We start from the raw sequence: 9,548 nt of genomic DNA, 5'->3' as shown, positions 1-9,548 counted from the left end.
GAATATATTCATTTCTTCCAATTGATTGCTTCAGATGAATTCTTAACTCTTGGTAATTGTCAGGTTTAACTTTATTTTATAACTGTAATCCAGTTTTAGTTCAGTATTTTGATGGTAACTTTTTTCAAACTGATTTCACTCTTTATTGAAATAGTGTAACATCTTATGACAGCACGTGATTCAAAGTACTGTTGTGTTTGCTTGTTTTTGTTCTCTGAATGAGTTGGACTGGATAAATTTAAATGACTGTTATAAAGATGGTTTCTAGGGAAGGATGAGACCTGTAGACATCTCCTTACATCTCGGAAGGCTGCTTTAACTGAACCAATGAAATTTTTGTAATGAGAGTATTCCTTTTCTAAAAAAGGATTCAGGGAAAGTAAAGCTTCAGTGAAGCCCTAAGTAAACCTGTTGGGTAACTTCATCTCTGACAATCTCGAATTTCCCACCTCTCCCTCAATCCTAGCTGTCCTGTGCAACATATAACGTGTAAATATTTTTTTCTGATGTATTATACTGCTCTATTTTTAAACTTCATTGAATCTTTTTTTTATATTCACTTTTTTTTTTTTTTTTTTTTTTTAGTTAGAGGTGGACACAATATCTTTATTTCTATGTGTGTTGAGGATCAAAGCCAGTGTCTCACATGGGGTAGGTGAGCACTCTACCTCTGAGCCACAACCCTAGCCCCTAAACTTCATTAAATTCTTTTCCATAATTCCAGATCTCCTTACATTTCAGCATCAACCAGGTATTAAAGGAAAAGAAAATTACTAAATACTCAAATAGACGTGGAATGATGTTAAGATGTTGTCTTTCCAAGTGCATCTTAGTATATGGCAAACAGTCCATAGTTGTTGAAAGAATGTAATGCACAATCTATTAAAGATTTTTTAAAAATATATAAAATGATAAAAGATTTAGTTACAGCTTTCAGTGTCTTGGGTATGTGAATTCATCCAACTGTACTTTTTTTCAGAATCCAAGTTTTATCATGTAATATGTTTCCATGGCATCAAATTTTAGTTAGCAGATTTTTTAAAAACAAAGGTATTTTAAAGTATGTAAACAATAGGAAGTGGTGAAAAATTCAAAATAAACCCTATTATTAAATAAAAGCAAGTTCTGTTAAGTTTCACTTTCAGAAACTGGAACCCAGAATGAAATGAAATAAGACTGAATTTAAATGTCATTTTTATCATCTAATTTTTTAAAGGACTGCTTATTGCATAAAGCTGTTTTGACCACATCAGATCAAATAGTCTTTAAAAAACTCCATTCTGTACATTCTTGGTGGGGGTAATGAACCTGGTCCTGAAGGTGAGCCTGAAGAGAGGATGTGGAAGAAGGATAAAACATCCTACTGATCCTGAATTAGCTCTCCACCCAGGTTATTCAAGAACAATGGTGTCTTTGAGGAAAAAAGCAGGGCAGATAGACACAGAATAAACCAAAAAAGAGAAGGAAAAATAACCTTCAATTTTAAAGTTAGAACTAACAAAATTACTTCCTGATTCCATTTATGGAATTATGATTGTCAACTATGAAAGTCTAATACATATAAAGCAGTATTTACAACATAGCGATTCAGGACAGATTCTTAAGAGAAATGAGATTTTTTTTTTCCCCTTTAATTATCATGACCCTCTGCCTGTGGGCACTTTGCAAACTAAAACAAAGTAAAATGTGTGCAATTTGCTGAGTAGAGTACTGACTGGAGAGGAGAAAGCTACACAGAGAAGCTCCAGAAATTAACAGTGATTTCCTTACATCTGGTTCAGTACTACATAAACAGTGCAGAGTGGGAAACATGGAGCCAGGACCACATGGAGATTCTGGAGGTAGGTGGTTCTGGAAGACAGGAGTGCTGACCAGCCAAGGGAGACAGACTTTGCTGGACTCCCCCTCCCCCACAAGGCATTCAACTGAAAATGCTAAAAAGCCATGTCTTGAGGATAGGGTTACTGTAACCTTGCCTAAAACTTAAGCCTCAACAAGATTTAGCAGATCTGACAATACATTAGCTACCTGCCAGCACAAAACATTCTTTAAAGGAAGATAAAATCCAGACTCTGAACATAGGGTCCACAATATCCAACATACAGTAAAATTATTAGGTGTGCAAACAAAAATGGGACAATCAACCAGGAGAAAAATTAAGCAATCAAAACAAACCTAGAGTTGATAAGAGATGTTGGAAATAGCAGATAGGTCCTTTCAAAGTTGATATAAATATTAGAAAAGGTTGACAGTTACTGGAATCTCAAATTTTTTAAAATGAAATTTTACAACTAAAAAAATTCTGAGCATAATGTAAAGGACAATGCAAGAGATGATGTACATTAATGGCAGAGGTTAAAATCTTTCAATACTGAAGTACAGAGGTAAAAGGATTGAAAAACAATTAGCAGACAATGACTTAAGGGATAATCTCAGTGATTTAATGTTGAAATTCAGAGAGAAGATGAGAGATGAGTATCAAGAAACACTCTATAATGTTTTGAAGTGCAGAGATAAGAGCACAAAACTAACATTGTATATCCAATGAAAATGTCCTTCCAAAGATGAAATAAAGACATACTTAAAACTAGAAAATGTGATACCAAGATGCCTGCTCTATAATAAATGTTAAAGGAAGTACTTCACATTGAAGGTCCATGATACCTAGTGAAACATTTATGTGAAAGGAAAGAGGAGTGCCAGAAATGGTAAATAGAAGTTTTTTTAATTATTTAAAATCTAATTGTTAAAAAGGAAAGTGTTTAAACAGTTTAATAGATTTAAGAATTGAAGATTTAGGATATATAGAAGATATCTGACAATGACAGAAAAAATTATAGGAAGTATACTTTATAAGGTATATACAGTATACATGAAGTGGTAGTTGATGATAAACTGTAATAAGAATGCATATCCTTATAGCAACTACTGAAAAAAGACAACTAAAAGGTCAACAAAGAAGATAAAATGGAATACTAAATAGAAAGCAGAAAGGAAAAAAGAAAAACAGTCTAACAGTACAAAGAGAGAACAAGTGTGATAACAGACTCTAGCCGTACCATACCAATAATTAAAATGGATATATGTGGATTAAGCATCATCAATTTAAAGGCAAAGATCAGACTGAATAAAAAGGTCTCACTTAATTGCTTAGGGCCTTGCTAATTTGCTGACATTAGTTTTAAACTTCGAAATCCTCCTGCCTTAGCCTCCCCTGTCACTGGGGATTATAGGCCTGTGCCTCTGTGTCTGGCTGAATATAAACTTTCAACAATATGGAAGTAACAAGAGACTCATGTTAAAGAAACCCAATCCTTCACAGGTAAAAGGATGGGAAAAGACACCATGCAAACAGTAATAAAGACTTAAAGAGAAATGTTACTAGAGAGAGGTGTTTCATAACAAAAGGTTTATCCGACTTGTATATGTAGCTTATTACTGATTTTTAAGATATATAAGCAAAACAAAAAAGTAAACTAAGAAGAAAAACTGATAAAATCCACAATCACGGAAGATGTTATTATTCCTGAGTAATAATAATAAAATCAGAAAAGATATAAGATTTCCAAAGCATTATCAATCCCTGACCTGACAATTTTAGAACACCTACTTTCTAAGTTGTAGAATACACATAGAATATTCACTAACAGAACAATCTTATTCTTCTCACAAACAAATTTCAAAAATTTTCAAAAGATTAAAAACTTACTGAATATAATCTTTGACTACAGTGGAATTTAATTTAGGAATAGAAACATAAAATACCAATTAACTTTCATTTTTTGATGGATGCAAAAATGTGTAAGCTACATGTGTGAATGAAAATCAGGGAAATTAGGACATTGTGAACTGAATATCAACAACAAAAAGTACAAATTTGTCACATTCAGCTAGAGCAGTGATAAGTGAAATTCATAGTTCTAATACTGATAATTAGAAGATAAGTTTAAAATCGATGATCTCCAGGGGCTAGAAAAATCAGTACTTGAGGGCTGAGGCTGTGTGGCTCAGTGGAAGAGCACTTGCCTAGCATGAGTGAGGCACTGGGTTTGATCCTTAGCACTGCATACAAAAAATAAATAAAATAAAGGCATGCTGTCCATCTACCACTACAAAAATAAATAAATAAGTAAATAAATAAATAAATAAAATCAGCACATGAAACCCAAAGTAGAAGAAAGGAAATAACATGAATGAAATAAAACAAAACAACAATGAAATGTTTTTTGGAAAAACCCTAGCTAGACTGGGAAAAAAAAAACCAACAAAGCTCTGATAACAAAAAAGAAAAAGGAGATAAAATTACATATCAAACAGACATGAAAATTTCAACAGGAATATTATGAATAACTATGCCCATAAATTTGATAACTTAAAGAATGAATAAGGCCCTTGAAAGACACAAACTGCCAAAAGAAATGGAAAATCTGAGGAACCAAGATTAGAATAACATGCTTAACATTGTTCTGATGGTTGTAACCAATGCAATAAGGTGAGAAAATGAAAAGGCAAAATAATTGTAAAGGAAGATGTAAAGCTTTCTTTACTGATTACACAATTGTGTGTGTAAAAATCCTGAGGAATATGAAAAAAAACTAAAGGTAAATTAGCAACTTCACAAACTACAAATTCAATGTGCAAATTGGCATGGTATAGGCACCAAAATAGACATGTAGACTAATGGCACAGAAAACACTAAGACAAACACATATCAATACAGTTATGTCATACTAGACAAAGGTGCTAAAAACATACATTGGAGAAAAGGTAGCCTCTTCAACAAATGGTGTTGGGAAAACTGGAAATCCATATGCAGCAAAATGAAATTAAACCCCTATCTCTCACCATGTACAAAACTCTATTCAAAGTGGATCAAAGACCAGGAATTTGACCAGAGAACCTATGCCTAATAGAAGAAAAACCAGGCCCAAATCTTCATCATGTTGGATTATGCCTTGACTTTATTAACAAGATCTTAAAGTGCAAGAAATAAAATCAAGAATCAATGAATGGGATGGATTCAAACTAAAATCTTCTTAGCAAAAGAAACAATCAATGAGATGAACAGAGAGCCATATTGGGAGCAAATTTTTGCCACCTGCATATCAGAGCACTAATCTCTAGGATATATACGGAATTTTAAAAACATAACACCAAAAAAACAAAACAAAACAAAAACTCCAAACCACCCAATCAATAAATGGGCTATGGAACTGAACAGACACTTCTCAGAAGATGATATACAATCAATTGACAAATACATGAAAAAATGTTCAGCATCTCTAGCAATTAGAGAAATGCAAATCAAAACTACTCTTAAGATTTCATCTCACTCCAATCAGAATAGCAGCTATTAAGAATATAAACAATAAGTGTTGGCAAGGATGTGGGGAAAAAGGCACACTCATACATTGCTGGTGGGACTGCAAATTGGTACAACCAGTTTGGAAAGCAGTATGAAGAGTCCTTGGAAATCATGGAATGGAACCATTGTTTGACCCAGCTATCCCACTCCTTAGTTTATGCCCAAAGGTCGTAAAAACAGCATACTATAGTGATGCAGCCACATCAATGTTTATAGCAGCTCAGTGCACAATAGCTAAACTATGGAACTAATCTACATGCCCTTCAGTAGATGAATGGATAAAGAAACTGGCATGTGTACACAATGGGACATTACTCAGCACTTTTTTTTTTTTTTATTGTTGGTCGTTCAAAACATTACATAGTACTTAATACATCATATTTCAGTTTGATTCAAGTGGGTTATGAACTCCCAATTTTACCCCGTATACAGATTGCTGTATCACATCAGTTACCCTTCCATTGATTGACCAATTGCCTTTCTAGTGTCTGATGTATTCTGCTGTCTGTCCTATTCTCTACTATCCCCCCTCCCCTCCCCTCCCCTCCCCTTTTCTCTCTCTACCCCTTCTACTGTAAATCATTTCTTCCATTTGTATTATCTTGTCTTACCCCTCCTTTCCTCTTATATGTCATTTTGTATAACCCTGAGGATCGCCTTCCATTTCCATGTGGTTTCCCTTCTCCCTCCCTTTCCCTCCCACCTCTCATCCCTGTTTAATGTAAATCTTCTTCTCAAACTTTCGTCCCTACCCTGTCCTTGTTTACTCCCCTTATATCAAAGGGGTCATTTGGTATTTATTTTTTAAAGATTGACTAGCTTCACTTAGCATGATCTGCTCTAATGCCATCCATTTCCCTCCAAATTCTATGATTTTGTCATTTCTTAATGCAGAGTAATACTCCATTGTGTATAAATGCCACATTTTTTTTATCCATTCATCTATTGAAGGGCATCTAGGCTGATTCCACACTTTTTAAAAGAGAATAAAATCATGGAAGTTGCAGGTAAATGGATGGAGTTGGAAAATATCATGTTAAGTGAAGTAAGCCAATCCCCCAAAACCAAAGGCTGAATGTTTTCTCTGATATGTGGATGCTGATCCATAACGGGTGGGGGTGGTGCATAGGAGGAATAGAGGAACTTTAGATGGGGCAAGGGAGAGGAAGAGGAAGGGAGGAGGGATGGAGGTAGGAAAGATGGTAAAAATGAGAAGGACATCATTACCTTAAGTACATGTATGAAGTACATGTATGAAGACACAAATGGTGTGACTCTACTTTGTGTACAACCAGACACATGAAAAATTGTGCTATATATGTGTACTATGAATTGAAATGCATTCTGCTGTCATATATAACAAATTAGAATAAATAAATGTAAAATAAAAAATAAAGAAAATTGAGAAATTAAAAACAAACAACAACAAAAACTTAACACCTCCCAAAAAACCAAACAACCCAATCAATAAATGGACTAAGGAACTGATCAGACACTTCTCAGAAGAAGATATTCAATCAATCAACAAATTTATGGAAAAATGTTCAGCTTCTCTAGTAACTAGAGAAATGCAAATGAAAAGTACACTGAGATTTCATCTCACTCCAGTCAGAATGACAATTATCAAGAATACAAATAACAGTAAATGTTGGTGAGGATGTGGGGGAAAAGGCACCCCCGTATATTGCTTGGTGGGACTGCAAATTGGTGCAACTACTATGGAAAGAAGTATGGAGATTTCCCAGAAAAGTTGGAATGGAACCACTTTTGACCCAGTCATCCCACTCCTAGATTTATACACAAAGTACTTAAAATCAGCACCCTACAATGACACAGCCACATCAAGGTTTACAGCAGCTGAACCCACAATAGCCAAACTATGGAACCAACCTAGGAGTCCTTTGACAGATGAATGAATAAAGAAAATGTGGTATATATACACAATGGAATATTAGTCTTAAAGAAGAATGAAATTATGGCATTTGCTAGTATATGAATGGAACTGGAGACTTTTATGCTAAGTGAAATAAGCCAATCCCCCAAATCCTAAGTCTTGGCCACAGCCTGCTTGGGGAGGGAGTAGGTAATTATCACAGATGAGGGCTGGCTGAAAATAAAAGCTTGAAATAAACAGGGCTGGAGGTGTGGATCAGTGGTAGAGCATTCGCCTAGCACGTGTGAGGCACTGGGTTCGATCCTTAGCACCACATAAAAATAAATAAAGTCCATCAACAACTAAAATAATATTTAAAAAAGAATAAATAAAGGGCTGGGGTTGTAGCTCAGTGGTAGAGCATTTGCCTAGCATGTGTGAGGTACTGGGTTCAATCCTCAGCACCACATAAAAATAAATAAACCAATAAACAAAGTTATTGTGTCCATTTACAACTAAAAATAAACAAATAAACAAAAAACCAAAAGACAAATGTTTTCTCTGATATGAGAATGCTATTTTACAAAGAGGAAGGGACTAGGGAGAATAGTTACTTTATTTTTTAAAAATTTATTTATTCATTCTAGTTAGGTATATATGACAGCAGAATGTATTTTGATTCATTGTACACAATTGTAGCACAATTTTTCATTTCTCTGTACAGGATGTAGTGTCCCACCGTATGTGCAGTCATACATGTACCTAGGGTAACAATGCCCATCTCATTTCACCATCTTTCCTCCCTCCCCTTTACCCAAAGTTCCTCCATTCCCGACCCACACCACTGCATTATGGATCAGCATCCACTTATCAGAGAAAATATTTGGCCTATGATTTTTGGGGATTGGCTCACTTCACTTGGCATAATATTCTCCAATTCCATCCATTTACTTTCGAATGCCATAATTTTATTCTCTTTTAATGCTAAGTAATATTCCACTGTGTATATGTAACACAGTTTCTTTATCCATTCATCTAAGAATAGTTACTTTAGGTATAGGGGTGTGAAGGGAGGGGTGGAGGTAGGAGGGTAAGGATAGTAGAATGACTCAGATATTATTACCCTATGTACATATAAAACCATATGACTTGTGGGATTTTATATCATGTATACCAGGAGAACGAGAAGTTAAATTCCATTATATATGATGTATCAAAGTGCATTCTACTGTCATGTACAACTAATTAAAACAAATATAAAAAATAAAAAAACACCAAAAACTAATAACCCAATCAATAAATGGGCTAAGGAACTGAACAGACACTTCACAGATGAAGAAATTCAATTGATCAACAAATATATGTTCAACATGTTGTGCTAAGAATGCTTTATTTATAGTGAAACACCAAAGGGATTCAGTGAGAAGCTTCTTTAGGAAAACAGGGTGAAAATGGGGAAAACAAGTTGTTTGGGGCTTGGCAGGTTATGCCCATCTCTGTGCAACTTCATTTGAACCTAGGGCTGTGAGCTAAGGCAGGGTACCAGCATGATCTGAGCTTTCTCAAACTGGGGGATTTCACCCAGGAGTTCCCAGAAAAGCAAACTCCCTGCCTTATGATGACTCAAACAAACCCATAATTCATATACAGCTTCCAATGTGAATGTTAACTCATAATAGGCAGGGGGAAGGGAGGAGTGGAGATTCACCAGATTGGATGCGGGGGGAGGGGAGAAGGGAAGAGGAATGGGAATGGGAAAGACAGTAGACTGAATCATACATGACTTTCCTATGTTTGTATATGATGAATACACAACCAGTTTAACTCCATATCATGTACAACCACAAAAATGGAAAGTTAATACTCCATGTAATGATATGCCAAAATACATTCTACTGTCATGTATAACTAAAAAGAATAAAAAATTAAACAAAAAATCCAATTAAAGTGTTCACAATATCCTAGACTATTTCAACAATTTTTTAATTGATCATTATGCCTATAGTAGAAATTGTAGGTTGGCTCACCCCATTCCATTCTCTAGGAAGGCCAAGAAAGCTTATAAACTATGTGACTGACTCCCTTGCAGCTACAAGAGTTCTACCTGCAAATAGTCTGAACTTGCAAAAATTGGTTAATTAGGTTTTGGCAAATAGAGGGAAAGTGAAACCAGCTTCTTGTCCCTTTTGCTATTTCTAATTATAAGGGAAGCCATGGCAGTAGCATTGTTCCATTCCTCTTTCTCCAGAAAACTGATTAGTAGTATTGATTCTTAACTGGAGTTTCCTTCTCTCTAAATCATAGGTACAT

The sequence above is a fragment of the Urocitellus parryii genome, chromosome 7, assembly GCF_045843805.1.
Source record: "Urocitellus parryii isolate mUroPar1 chromosome 7, mUroPar1.hap1, whole genome shotgun sequence".
NCBI lineage: Eukaryota > Metazoa > Chordata > Mammalia > Rodentia > Sciuridae > Urocitellus > Urocitellus parryii.
Note: the sequence above shows the minus strand (reverse complement) of the source record.